Genomic DNA, 15,925 nt, shown 5'->3' with positions numbered 1-15,925 from the left:
GATGTGAGGAAGGTTATGGAAGAGGATCAGAGGAGGGATGGGAATCTGGATGTCAGCATGGTGGAAGAAGGGACAGAGGAGTCACAGGGAGGCGCTCAGGCCTCGGGGTTTGGTTTTCCACCCCATTATCCACCCTTCCCACAGGGTTCAAGGTATCCGATAGGAGGCACATCGGATTTCTCCAGCTTTAACCCCTACCCTACCTACATGCCTTATCCACCTTTCTATCCACCTTACCCACAGTATCCAGCTTATCCACCCTCACCCTTCTATCCTAAACCGGCAAACCCCACCTCGGGGAATGCTGCACCCCCACCTCCACCACCTACAGAACCAGCAGCCCCAGTTACTCAACCTTCTAGACCTAGCTCAGCCGGTGGGAGCAAAGTAAAGATGACAGATTACCTTAAGCTGAATGCTCCCAAATACAAGTCAGGGGATGATCCCTTTGAGTACCTGAGAGTAGTGAAGACGATAACTGATGAGCTAGGGGCAGATGACAGCAGGGCCATTCAGATGGCAGGGTTCACCTTAAAGTGCAAAAAGGCACGGGAATGGTTCAAGTGTTATGTGGACCCAAGACTAGACGGCATGACATGGGAAGAATTTGCAAATGAGTTCGCTAGATGGGCTTTTCCAGACAGTTATAGAGAACTGAAGATGATTGAGTTTGAGCAGCTGAGGCAAACAGAGCACATGAGTATAGAGGAGTACACGGATAAATTCTTGGAGCTATTGCCTTTTTCAGGGCAAGCTCTAGATACAGACTCGAAGAAAGCCAAGAGATATGTTATGAAACTGCATTCTAGGTACTCCTCCTTGATTCAGTCAGTTGAGAGGGAAAGTTTCCACACTGTGGTGGACATGGCGCGAAGGATGGAGGCGAGTGCTATAGTTGAGGGGTCAGTAAAGCAGTCAGTGACCCAGTCTTCAGGGGTTAAGACCCCAGGCAGAGGAGGGCCAGGTCTCTCTTCTCAGAGCTCAGGTAGCAAGAGGTGGAATAACACCACCAAGAAGCCGAAGAAGAACAAGTTTTGGAGTAAGTTGAAATCCGGTCTGGGATTAGGCTGTGGCTTGAGCTCAGGTTCAGATGGTACAGAATGCCTAAGGTGTGGGAGGCCACACAAGGGAGTGTGTCGGGCTGGGACTAATGCATGTTTCAGATGTGGACAGGAGGGACACCTGGCTCGGGAGTGTCCTAGAGCACCTTTTATGGGCCAGCCCCAGCAGACAGCTTCTGGTAGTGTGGCACAGCCAGCAGCTCCAGCCGCAACTCAGGGCAGTGGCAGAGGTAGAGGGAGAGGGGCAGTCTCTTCTTCTAGTTCCCGAGGTGAAGGTCCATCAGCTCCAGCCAGGATCTTCACCATGACACAGTAGGAGGCTAACACATCCAACACCGTGGTGTTAGGTAATCTCATCATTGGGTGTTCTGATGTGTATGCATTAATGGACCCGGGTGCATCTCATTCTTTTATTGCTCCGAGAGCCGTTGAGAGGTTGGGTCTGATAGTCTCTGGGTTAGAATGTCCCCTATGGGTCAGTGGACCCAAGTGTGACCCGTCAGTGGCAGAATCAGTCTGCCAGTACAGTCCAATTTTTGTTGAGGAAAGATGCCTCTCCGCCGACCTTGTGGTTCTAGATTTGACAGACTTTGACGTCATTCTAGGGATGGATTGGCTATCTACCCATAGTGCTACCTTGGACTGCAGAGACAAGGTAGTCAGGTTCAGAGATCAGAACGGGTCAGAGGTCGTCTTCAGAGGAGACAAAAGGGGTACACCTAGAGGTCTGATATCAGCTCTTCAGGCTCGTAGGCTGCTTAGGAAGGGATGTCAGGGGTATTTGGCTCATGTGAGAGAGCTTAGCAGTCAGGTTAGGGAGTCAGCCTCAGTGCCAGTTGTCAGAGAGTTTCAGGATGTTTTTCCAGACGAGCTTCCAGGTTTACCACCTGCTAGGGAGATAGAGTTCGAGATAGAGTTGATGCCTGGAACTAGACCGATCTCTATCCCTCCCTACAGGATGGCTCCAGCCGAGTTGAAGGAGTTGAAAGAGCAGTTACAAGAGCTGGTAGAAAAGGGCTTCATCCGACCGAGTACCTCACCTTGGGGTGCTCCAGTCTTGTTTGTGAGAAAGAAGGATGGATCCCTTAGACTTTGTATCGACTACAGGCAGTTGAACAAAGTCACTACCAAGAACAGGTACCCTCTGCCAAGGATCGACGATCTATTCGACCAGCTAGCAGGAGCGGGTTGTTTCTCCAAAATAGATCTGAGATCGGGGTACCATCAGCTAAGGATAAGGGAGGAAGATGTATCAAAGACAGCTTTCAGGACCAGATATGGGCATTATGAGTTCCTTGTGATGCCGTTCGGGTTAACCAACGCCCCTGCAGCATTCATGGATCTCATGAACAGAGTGTTTAGCCAATACCTGGATCACTTTGTTATTGTCTTCATAGATGATATCTTGGTGTATTCCAGGAACGCAGAGGAGAATGCCCATCATCTGAGGTTGGTTCTGCAGACCTTGAGGGAACATGGCTTGTATGCCAAGTTCTCTAAGCGTGAGTTCTGGCTGAGGAGCATTTCATTCTTGGGGCATATAGTGTCAGAAAATGAAATAGAGGTGGACCCCAAGAAGGTAGAAACTGTGGCTAACTGGCCTAGACCCACTACAGTGACAGAAATCAGGAGTTTCTTGGGTTTGGCGGGTTACTACAGGAGGTTCGTTAAGGACTTCTCAAAGATTGCAGCTCCTCTGACCAGATTGACCAGGAAGAACCAGAGGTTTGTGTGGACCGACCAGTGTGAAGAGAGCTTTGAGGAGCTCAAGAAGAGGTTGATTTCAGCACCAGTGTTAGCCCTGCCATCTAGTAATGAAGACTTCTCAGTGTTTTCTGATGCATCCCGTGTGGGACTGGGTTGTGTGCCAATGCAGAATGAAAGGGTGATTGCTTATGCTTCTAGACAGCTGAAGAAGCATGAGTTGAATTACCCCACACATGACCTGGAGATGGCAGCAGTAATCTTTGCACTCAAGATGTGGAGGCACTACCTGTATGGGGTTAAATGTGAGATCTTCACGGATCATAAGAGCCTACAGTACATCCTGAGTCAAAGAGATTTGAACTTGAGACAGAGAAGATAGGTGGAGCTGCTGAGTGACTATGATTGCAAGATTCAGTACCATCCGGGTAAGGCAAATATTGTGGCAGACGCCTTAAGCCGGAAGTCACTCTGCAGTTTATCCCACATATCGGCAGAGAGGAGGCCAGTAGTGAGGGAGTTCTTCGAGCTCATGAATGAAGGTCTACAGTTGGAGTTGTCTGGTATAGGTGCTTTGGTAGCCCAGATGAGAGTGGCACCCGTGTTTCTGGAGCAGGTGGCTCAGAAACAGCATGAGGACCCAGAGTTAGTGAAGATTGCCAGGACTGTTCAGTCAGGCAAAGATAGTGAGTTCAGATTCGACAGCAAGGGGATCCTCCGCTATGGGAGCAGACTATGTGTACCAGATGACATAGGGCTAAAAGGAGACATTATGAGAGAGGCTCATAATGCAAGATACAGCGTTCACCCCGGAGCCACCAAAATGTATCAAGATTTGAAGAAAGTTTATTGGTGGCCAGCTATGAAGAAAGAAGTGGCACAGTTTGTGTCAGCCTGCGAAGTGTGTCAGAGGGTGAAGCTGGAACATCAGAAGCCGGCTGGAATGCTTAACCCGCTACCTATTCCAGAGTGGAAATGGGAGAATATAGCTATGGACTTCGTAGTGGGGTTACCGGCGACATCCAACAGATTGGACTCCATATGGGTGATTGTGGACAGACTCACCAAATCTGCTCACTTCATCCCTGTCAGGAGTGGCTATTCTGTGGACAAGTTGGCGCAGGTGTATGTTGATGAGATCGTCAGGCTGCATGGGGTTCCTATTTCAATAGTGTCTGATAGAGGACCCCAGTTCACCTCCAGGTTTTGGCGGAGTCTGCAGAATGCCATGGGTACCAGGTTGGATTTTAGCACTGCTTTCCATCCACAGACGGACGGACAATCAGAAAGGACCATCCAGACGATAGAGGATATGCTTAGAATGTGTGTGCTGGATTTTTGCGGTTCTTGGAGGTAGCATCTACCCCTGGTGGAGTTTGCCTACAATAACAGCCATCATGCTAGCATCGGGATGGCTCCATATGAGGCTTTGTATGGGAGGAAGTGCAGATCACCTGTTTACTGGGAAGAGGTTAGAGAAAAGGCCTTGGCAGGGCCTGAGCTAGTAGAGATCACCAGCAGGGTGGTACCCATAATCAGAGAAAGGATCAAGACTACTGCAAGCAGACAGAAGAGTTATGCAGATATCCGCAGAAGACAAGTAGAGTTTCAGGAGGGGGATCTGGTATTGCTCAAGGTGCCTCCTATGAAAGGAGTGGTTCGCTTTGGGAAGAAAGGTAAACTAGCCCCACGATACATCGGACCCTTTGAAATCTTGCAAAGGGTTGGGAATGTGTCGTACAAGCTGGATTTACCTGCTTCAATGGAAAGAATCCATCCGGTTTTTCATGTTTCAATGTTGAGAAAGTTTGTGTCAGATCCGGGCAAGGTTCTTAGTGAGCCTGATGTGGAGGTCCAAGAGGATCTCACCTATGTTAAACAGCCAGTACGGATCATAGACACCCATATTAGAAAGCTAAGGAACAAGGAAATCCCGATGGTGAAAGTCCTTTGGAACCACCACAATATGGAAGAATGCACTTGGAAGACACGGGAGTCTATGCTCCAGCAGTACCCTCATCTCTTTTAAGGTTAGATCTCTATGTGTTTATGTGCTATGTATGTATGTTTTATTGATTGCTATGCTTGTGCTAGTTGAGGAACATTCGGGGATGAATGTTCTTAAGGGGGGGAGAATATAATACCCGGCAAGACTCCGGTATCGGAATTCCTACCGTCCGGTGGAATCCCAGATGTCGGAAGCCTCTAGTAGGGTAGAAACATATTTTCATAAAATGTTTTGATGTATTTCATGGTTTTAAGTAAAAAGGAAATGAGTTTTTGCATGAAAACAATCTTGGAGGAAGACCCAGGTTCGGCCGCCGAACATGCATGCACTTCGGGAGAGCCTTAGGCCCCCGAAGGCATAAGTGAGGAAAGTTCAGGTTCGGCCGCCGAACCTCATGTTCGGCCGCCAAACTTGCATGCGTTGCGGAGGCACGTTCGGCTCCCGAATGTGGCCTGGCCAGCCACTTATAAAGGGGTCCCTTAGCCGAAAACGGTCGAGTTTTTCTCCCCATTTTCGGCCAAGGTGAGCTCTCCGCCATCCCTCACCGATCTTGAGTTTCTTCCTTCCATTCTTCATGATTTTTATGAGTTTTCACCTTTTTTTTGAAGATTTTCAAGTTTAAAGCAAGTTTTGGAGCTTTGAGGTTCAAGAAGCTCAACCTCTCTCATCTCCGAGCTAGGGTCATTTTCCTCTCGATCTACAAGAGGTAAGGGTCGATCTTGAGCTCACTATATGTTTTAAACGGGTTTTGAGTTGATTCTTGGAGTAGAAATGCATGTTTAGGTTGTTTTGAGTTTATGGGTTTAATGTATGTTTATGAGCAATGTGGATGTTTGATGTGTTGTAGATGGGGTTTAAGATAGTTTGAAGCCCCTAGGAGCTTATGTATGTGTTTATGCATGTTTTGGTTGAGTTATATGCATGATTGAAGGTTTTGGGAGGCGAATGTGCATGAGGAACCAAGTTTCTGCCCTTTTGGCAGAAACCAGGTTCGGCAGCCGAAGGACTTTCGGCCGCCGAACCTGCCTGGGAGGCCAGCCTTTCGGCTGCCGAAGCCTGCCCCCGAAAGGAGACTTTCGTCTCTAGAGGGCACTTTCGACCGCCGAAAGTGCCGCCGAACATGCATGAGTTTCGTCTCTGTCTGGGAGTTTCAGCCGCCGAACCTGCCTGACTTTCGGCTCTGAAGGGACTTTCGGCCGCCGAACCTGCCGCCGAAAGTGCCCTGTCCAGCCTTCCTTTGCATGTTTTTCTATGGTTGTTTCATGATGTTCTAGGGGGTTTTGGGAGAGCAGTTTAGAGTTATGTTCATGTATGTTTGGTCCCTCATTTGAGTCCACCTGTGTAGGTTCAGACCCGAGGAACCGAGGACCCCAGCAGTGAGTCAGTTGCCCCAGTGTCTGGTCAGAGCTATCCAAAGGTGAGTGGAATAACTCATTACATTTTAAAGCAAATAAATGGACATTTTAGCATGATTCACGCATCATTATGCCATGAGATATACTAGGTTGTTGCATTAGAATTCACGAATATGTTGCATTGCATACTCTATTGTTGTTGTTGTGGATGAATGTTGGATGATCCATAGCCCTCGATCTATGATGTGACGATGTGATATGTACGGTACGAAATGTAAGACCAGTGGGACCCATTCTACGTTCGCTGGCACTATGTAAGAGAAAGACCAGGACCCATTCTACGTTCTGACACAGTTGGACTATGTAGAGGGCTATTGGTGACAAGTTCATCCTTGATGTGATTAGCTGTGATGTGATGCATTCCATGTTATCATATGTTTTAAATGTTTTATTATTCTGCTCACTGGGCTCTAGTAACTCACCCCTCTCCCTAATCCCCCAGGTTTGCAGGTACAGGGTAGACCAGGAGGTCAGCAAGAGTATTGAAGTCTTGTCTATGTAATAGATAGTGTGGACATGATAAATTGTAAAATGATGTAAAGTTATGAATAGTAATGTATATAATGATTTTGAGGATTAGAGAGTGTGCTTGACCCAATGTGTAAGGTATCCCTTTTTATACATAATCTTAGAGGTTTTATGATGTTCATGTAAACCAGCTCAACATATATTACATCGCCCATTGGGGCATTGATGAGATCCCACAGAGGGGTCAATGTTTATGATTATGACTATGTTCAGTACATGCACAGGTTGAGTGTGGTGTATGAGAGAATGTATGAAAGAAAAGTTTTAAATTTTTATGTATATTCTTGATCATGTATGGGATTAAACAGGTTTACAGGTTGTATGTCAGGCTTGTTACGGGTCCCGGCGGCCTTAAGCCAACCTGGATCTTAGCGCCGGTATCGGTCCGATTTTCAGGTCGTTACAGTATCCTCTCTTACTTTCAGCTCTCTCTCTCTTCTTGCTCTCTCAATCTTAAGATGAGACATGTTTTAGGCCTAGATTGGCCAGGCTCTGATACCAAATGAAGATCAAATTGGAAAAAAAATCAAGAGAACAACATAATTAATTTCACTCTTTTTGTGGTGGTGATCATTAACACAGACCAGGCACCATTTTTATATATGAAAACTCAACAAACAAAACTAGAAAATAGGAAGCTTTTGGCTACGTGCTCTCATATTTCCTCCAGTACAATTAAATGGTCAACAATTAGAAAAAGACTCCTAAAAATGCTCTAACAGAAAAATTCTGCAGATCACACTTATTTTCCTATTTACAAAACATATGAAAATATCAACAGTAATTAAAACTAACGGTGACAAGTTTAAACTACTAACACCTCTACCCTTTTGGACAGGAGAAGGCCCCCTTTTCCTTTGTCTAACCATGGATCTTCCTCCCTATTGTTGGGTAGGTCTATAAATGTAAGATTCTGATCATTTCTCTACACCGGTGCTTTTTTGGAGAGGAAAATTTTAGCTATCATTTTATCTTCTTTTTTGCATTTTTTTTGGTGTTGTGGGGTAGTTCTTGTTAGTATCTATGTAGGTTTACAACATTTTTTAGTTCTATTTCTACTTCCTCTCTTTGTTGTCCTCCAGTGATGGTGAAGAAGAGCACTGAGATCACGGTGCTGACTCATTGGGCTTATTAAGATTCGAAAAGTATGGCGAAACTATAAAGAGTAGAATGCCTCCTTTGTTGTTGCTGCTATTTAGATCTACTATTGTAGTGTTGAATCCAAGGTTTTCCTCTTTTTTGGGTCAATCTAATTCTGCATGCAACGCTTCTTATCCCTTCTTCTTTGATCTAGAAGCTCTAGCTTCTTAGTTGTTTGTCTTTCTCTTTGGTCCTTATAGTGTATTTCAAGGCTAGCTTTTAGTTGCTGTAGTGGAAGATTATATCTACTGCAATGATTTCCACCAGTAATGGCGGCGGGACCTTCTAAAAATAGGAGTGTGATGCCTACTTGTTTTATATATAGGCCAAAGGAAAAAAAGTATAAAAAAGTACCACGTAATTTATGTCAAAATAGCACTTATGGTATTGCGCCATTAGCAAATAATGAAAATTTTTAAACATCAGAAATATTGATATAAAAATTATATTAGGAGGTGCTAATTTAACATAAATTGAACCACAGACCCTGAAATGAAAATAAGTGAAACCACATAATACTTTTTAATTTTTTTTAACAATTATATTTTACTTGTTACATCATATTTTTTTATGATAATTCTTGACGACATTAGAAAATTATCTCTATTTGTTAACAGCACGATATCATAGATACTACTTTGATACAAATTGAACTACAAATCCTATGATAAAAATAAGTGAAATTACAAAATATTTTTTTATACTTTTTTCTAGTCTAAATTAGGGAGACTTTTCGAGTCTCTAGGTTTTCTATTATATGGGTTTCTTTGTATGGGCCTATAGATCCTTTTGGGCTTGAATTTGCTTATTAGGATGTATGGACTATATTTTCTCTTTAATTTTAAGCCTTGTAAATTTTTATGATATTAATGGAATCCATCCTTAATCTTAGGCCAAAAGAAAAAGATTTAAATTTTTCCATTATTGTCTTTGGTTTTGATGGAGATGTCCGGAGATTTTTTTTTTATTAAGAAGATGATAACCAACAAGTTTTTTTTAATTTTCAAAATATTTGAGAATTGAAAAGTATTTAAAGTTAAAGGATTTAAAAAAAAAAAAGGTATTCCTAGTTAAAATTTTGATACCTTGTACGTATGTTGCAATTTAAATCAATTCTATAATTATTGAAAGAATTTGAAATTTTTACTTATTTAGAAGATATTTGAAATCTTGCCTATAATGATTGTTAGAGTTATATGCGTTTTTTAGAGTTCATTGCTATTGTGATTAGTTTAGTCATACAATCGACCAACTAAAAAATCTATCAATTGCTTGAATTTCCATAGTCTCATTTCTTAGTTTTTAAATTAGTCAATTGATAGTATGAGCCTTCATAAAACTAATTTGCTTAACTTTTAGCACAAGAGAGATAACAACATGATTAAAGCTTGTAAGCATCTTATCTCCTGTAAGAAACTCAAAATGGTATTAGTGACCTTATCCCCCGCTATATGCCAATAAGATTGGAAGAATAGACTTAGGAGACCATCGTCGACAGGAGCCTCAGAAGTATTTATTGAAAAAGCAGCTTTTCACACTTCATCTTTGTCACTGTCTTAATAAGGTGAGAATTCATATCATCAAAGACCCCAAGAAGAAACCCACAGTAACAAAAGTGAAGTCAGAAGATTTAGATGAAGTGTAGATATGATGAAAATAATTTACAGCTATATTAGCAATGGTATCTAGATTATAATGCCAAGAGCCCTAATTATTCTTGAGCATTAAGATGTCATTTCTCCTCCTTCTTTGGATACCTTTAGCGTTGAAGAAGACTGTATTTTTATCTCTATGCTAAAGCCAATGTTGTCTCATCTTTTAAGCCTAGTAACATTCTTCATTGATTAATCCTTGTCAAAGTTCCCTTTCCAGCTCCTTGCTATGAGTATCTAACCAATTAGTCTGATTTTAACTTGTATGAGTTGGTCTTGCAACTACTTGATTCTAACTATGGAGTTTTGATTTGATATTCTATGCCAATTAACCAATTTATTACGACAAACCTTTAACTTGGAATGCACCTTAAACATATTAGAACTATTGAATTCCTTACTCTAAGCCAATGATATAATATTTTCCACCTCATGCCAACCAACCCATCTTTTATCAAAGAAAAATATGCTCTTAGGCTTAGCACAAGAGCTCATAGTGCTAAAGAGGCGAGGTTTATGATCCAACCCAAGATCTTCTAGGTAATAGACCATTGAGTGGGGATAGAGTCTTATCCAACCTAATGTTGCTAAGCCTCTATCTATGTGTTCCTGGATGCTATTAGCACCTTCCCATTTATTGTTCCAAGTGAAAGCTGATCTCGCAAAGCCAAGGTCAATAACCTCCATTAAGTTAACAAAATGGAAAAAAGCTTGAATTTTGCCTTGAAAGTTATTATCACCCCTTCTTTTCTTTTGCGTGGAGGAAGCGATTGAAGTAGTCCAAAATGAGCAATTCATTCTAGCATTGTGACTAATCTGTAGAATATGCTTAAATTTCTCGTCTTATTCTGTCATCAAAACTCAAATTGCTCAAGTGTGTACTCTTTGTCATTAGTCTAAATATAAGCATTAGTTAATATGTAAGGATAAATATTCTAACATTAATATTTATAATGTATGAACAAAAACAAAAAATAAAATAAATATTGTATTTTCCTATATATATATATATATATATAAACTTGTATTAACACATTTTTCGATCATAAAATTATATAGAAAAATTTATAATTTAGCCTCCAAACATTGTTGTTATTCAATTGTCAATCTCTACATTTTTAAAAAGTCATTAAAATATTTTAAATTTTTGCTCAATTCAATATTTAAATAAATATTTAAATAAATGGTTAGTAATATAGAATGTGAACCTTAAAGATCTAACTTCAAATCCAGGTTTGATAATTGGATTTTTGCTCTAGGGACCTTTCATAGAGACAAATATGTCAAAAACCCAGCAAATAGATTTTGATGAAAACCCGATACTCAAAGTTATAATTAAAAATTAGCTTTTTATTAATCAGAGTAGTAACATGATAGAATATATAGATTAGAGTTTTTTTCTTCATACTTCTTTATTTATAAAAAAAGCAGAGGTACATTATATGGTTTATTCCACAAATAAAGAAAATTGATTTAGTAAGGTATTGTTACTCAAAATGATTGAGCATAAAGCGTTGGTGCTTCGAGTTAGGTTGGCTTTAGAGTTAAAACTCTGCTCGAAGACTTAAGGGCTTTAATAGCTCGTCTTCAAATATTTCTAACTTTTATTTTTAATTCCCTTTCTCTGTTTGAGAGAGTCTCTAGGTTAATGTTAAGAACTTAGTATAGAGTGAAAAACTAAGAGAATTGATGTAGAAAACTGATTGTATTATTGAATGAGAAATAGCCTTTAAATAGGCAAACAAAACAACTAAATCAGAGAAATAAAAGGAGCACTACTAAGCACTACTGCATAATCAGATGTGCAGAAAATAAATGAATAAATCCCTACAAACTAGGACATATTCTAACTGAATTTTGACTCATTATTCAACAAACCCTCCCTTAAACTAATGTTTGCAAACATCCAGTTTAAGTGAAAGTTTGATCAACTAAACACACTCCTAGAAGTCCTCTCAACTTCACAAATGCTGCTTACTTAAGTGGCTTTGTCATAATGTCAGCTACTTGATCTTCACTCCTGCAAAATAATAAATCAACTGTACCATCATTGCAGAGATCATGCAAAAAATGGTAACGAACATCTATATGTTTGCTCCTGCCGTGCAGAACAGGGTTTTTTGAAATCTTGATAGCTGAAACATTATCACAGAACACTTTTGTTGGACCTTGCTGCTGGCATTGAAGCATCTCTAGCAACCTTCTCAACCAAATGACTTGACAAGAACATGTTGCTGCTGAAATGAATTCAGCTTCTGTGGTGGACAAAGTAACAATTTGTTGTTTCTTTGAAAACCACGAAATAGCTCCTGAACTCATTATAAAAACAAAACCCGATGTACTTTTCCGATCATCAACATCTCCTGCATAATTGCTATCACAAAAGCCAAACAAATTTTCTTTTACTCCCCTTTTATAAAAAATTCCAAAATCAACCGTTCCTCTCAAATAACGGAGAATTCTTTTTGCCGCTAACAAATGTGATTCAGTCGGGTTCTCCATATAGCGACTTATCAGACTAACACCATGCATGATGTCAGGTCTTGTTGAGGTTAAATACATTAGACTCCCTACCATTTGCTTGTAAAGAGTTGCATTTATTTTTTTCCCTTCATCATTTCTCCTCAACTTCAAGCCACATTCAACGGGGGTAAAAACTGCGTTGCAATCCTTCATTTTGAACCTGTCCAAAATCTCAAGAGCATATTTTTTTTGTGAAATAAAAATACCAACAGATGACTGCTTAACTTCAATACCAAGGAAAAAATGCATTAACCCCAAATCAGACATTTCAAATTCATTCATCATTTTCCGTTTAAAATCTTCAACCATTCCTTCATCATTCCCGGTATAAATAAGGTCATCAACATAAAGACACAAAATGAGCATTTTTCCATTTTCTAGCTTTAAAAATATAGTGTGTTCATGAGGACATTTATGAAAACCTTCTTTCGCCAAATAAGAGTCTATACGGCTATACCAGGCTCTAGGTGCCTGCTTTAGACCGTATAAAGCCTTTTTGAGTTTATATACCTTGTCCTCCTCGCCTTTCCGCATATACCCAAGAGGTTGATCGACATATACCTCTTCTTTCAATTTGCCGTGTAAGAAAGCGGACTTCACATCTAATTGATAAATGAACCAAAAGTTTTGAGCAGCCATGGCTAAGACTAGCTGAATTGTGTCAAGCCTTGCAACAGGAGCAAACACCTCCTTGTAATCAACTCCAAATTCTTGATTGTATCCCTTCACGACAAGGCGAGCTTTATATTTGTCAACTCCACCATCTTTGTTCAACTTTGTTTTATAAATCCATTTCACCCCAATGGACTTTTGCCCTTTCGGAAGCTCTACCAAATCCCAAGTGTTGTTTTTCTCTATTGATTTTATCTCCTCATCCATAGCATGTTGCCATTTTAAATCTTTAATAGCATCATGAAATGTGAGGGGATCACAATCTGCAAAAAAAAAAACAAAATGAGCAAGTGAATCGTCATCCGATAGTTCACCTCCACTTACATAATCTTCCATCCAGGTTGGTCTCCTTCTAGTACGGGGCTGGTCAACAATTACAGCAGTAGAAGTGTCAACGGAATGCTGTAATTGTTGCTCCATTGAAGAAATTTCTTGCTGCACCGAATTTTCTTCAATTTCATCAAAGCTTATAGGTGTAGGTGTGAGTTGCTGCTTTTTATCACTCCAATTCCAAGCATTCCCCTCATCAAATACTACATCTTTGCTAATCACAATTTTATTAGTGAGAGGATTAAACAATTTATATGCTTTGAAATTTTCACTTACACCCATAAAAATACATTTTTCACTTTTATCATCCAGCTTCTTCCTTTTCTCATCTGGAACATGTGCATATGCAATGCATCCGAAAACTCTAAAGTGATCAACAGATGGTTTTCGCCCATTGAAAGCTTCCTCCGGTGTCATGTTCCGAACAGCAAAAGTTGGACTTCTATTCAACACATGAACAGCCCAATTTACAGCTTCTGGCCAAAAAGTTTTTGGAACATTCCCTTTTGTTAGTAAGCTTCTCACCACATTAAGAACTGTTATGTTCTTGCGTTTGGATACACCACTCTGCTGAGGTGTAAATGCTGCTGTGAGTTCCCTTCGAATGCCATTTTCAACACAAAAACTTTCAAATTCTTTAGAGCAATACTCTCCACCACGGTCCGTTCGAAGCGTTTTGATTGACTTCTCTGTTTCATTTTCAACTCGTGCTTTGAAATTTTTGAACACATCAAGAGCTTCGGATTTTTTCTGCAAAAAATAAACCCAGATTTTCCAGGTGAAATCATCAATAAAGGTTATCAAGTACCTTTTACCTCCATTTGAAGTGGGTTTAATTGGACCGCAAATGTCTGAATGCAGCAGCTCTAGCACTTTCTTTGCTCTCCATGACTGGCCTTTTGGAAATTGTGAGCGAGGTTGTTTGCTAACAATACACTCTTCACAAACTTCAGCAGGAATATTAATTTGAGGAAGGCCTGTCACCATATTTCTGTTTTGCAGAGTTTTTAAGCCACCGAAATTCAAATGACCATAACGAAAATGCCATAGCCATGAAGGATCTTTTATTCTAGCAATTAAGCATGTTTCAACATCTTGAATCTTTAATGGAAATAGTCTATTTGCACTCATCTTAATGCTAGCAATTGCTCCCCTTTTTGGGTCATATATCTCACAAATTTTATTACGAAAGGTTAATTCATAACCCGTTTCCTGTAACTGTCCAACACTCAACAAGTTACACTTCAAGTTAGGAGCATAATAAACATCCAAAATTATTTCAGTAAAGCCATTCAACATTTTGATAGAGATATCACCTTTACCCATCACATTTACAATGGACTTATCACCAAAACTCACAGTAGTAAAAAAATCTTCATTTAAATTTAAAAAGGAAGACTTACTACCACTCATGTGATTACTGCAAGCTGAATCCACATACCAAACATCAGATGGTGTTCCTTGGTCCGCTTGATAAGCCATCAACAGCATTTCGGTTTCAGTTTCAGCAACAAAATTTGACTTGTCTTCTGTTCTTTTGTCTTCTGGCAATTTTGTGCGACACTCGGAACGATAATGCCCATATTTATGACACCTGAAGCATTCAATATTAGACTTATCACGGGGCTCACCTCTGCTTTGCGCTTGATCGGATTGGAAATTCTGCCGATTTCCTCTCCCTCTGCCTCTCCCTCTTCCTCTCCCTCTGCCTCTCCCCCTTGAATTCGAGAAAGAAGAGGGAAGAGTTGAGGCCTTCAAAACTAACTCTTCAATATTTGAACTTCTGTTCATCTTTTGCTCATGCACCAATAACGAGCTCTGCAATTCATCAATAGATAAAGAATCTATGTCCTTTGATTCTTCAATTGAGCAAACAACATAGTCGAATTTGGGCATCAGAGAACATAATATCTTCTCCACAATAGTTACATCTTCTATTTTCTCACCAATAAATCGCATCTTGTTGCATATTTCCATGGTTCTAGCAAAATAGCTGGTAACGGATTCACCGTCTCTCATCTGCAGAGTTTCAAAATCTCTCCTCAAAGTTTGAAGCTGTGCTCGCTTAACTCTGGCTGAGCCTGCATATTTTTTCTTCATAGAATCCCATATATCCTTGGAAGTATCTTTGCAAAGAATTATTTCCAGGATAGAACGCTCAATAGATTGAAAGAGGTAATTTTTTTGCCTTCAAATCTTTGAGCTTTGTAGCTTCAAAATCTGTCTTTTGAGCATCTGTTAATGTTTCTCCTGCTGCTGGAGCGCCGACTCCGTTTTCGACTATCGCCCAGTAATCTTTGGAACGCAAGAAGTTCTCCATTAACATGCTCCAATGGTCATAGTGACCAACAAAACGTGGGATTGCTGCCTGTATAAAATTTGACTCTGCAGCCATGGAAATAATAGCTGCTGCTCTCTCTCTTTTTTTCACGTGTTTAACTCTCTACAACTATTTTAGCTCTGATACCACTGTTAAGAACTTAGCATAGAGTGAAAAACTAAGAGAATTGATGTAGAAAACTGATTGTATTATTGAATGAGAAATAGCCTTTAAATAGGCAAACAAAACAACTAAATCAGAGAAATAAAAGGAGCACTACTAAGCACTACTGTATAATCAGATGTGCAGAAAATAAATGAATAAATCCCTACAAACTAGGACATATTCTAACTGAATTTTGACTCATTATTCAACAGTTAATTATTTTAGATATTATTTGCCTTATCTTCCACTGTTCCATTCAATCTGAGCAAGCTAAGTTGATGAAATTAAGATCGAATTAAGAAAGTAGATAGTCATCAAGGTCGATTAATCATATAAGATATTCTTACTAAATTATTTTGTAAGGTCTGCCAACTATTGTGAAAATAATAAAGAAAAGCAAAGCTAAT

This window comes from Manihot esculenta, chromosome 12 (genome assembly GCF_001659605.2).
Source record: "Manihot esculenta cultivar AM560-2 chromosome 12, M.esculenta_v8, whole genome shotgun sequence".
Lineage (NCBI taxonomy): Eukaryota > Viridiplantae > Streptophyta > Magnoliopsida > Malpighiales > Euphorbiaceae > Manihot > Manihot esculenta.
This window is presented reverse-complemented; position numbering follows the sequence as displayed.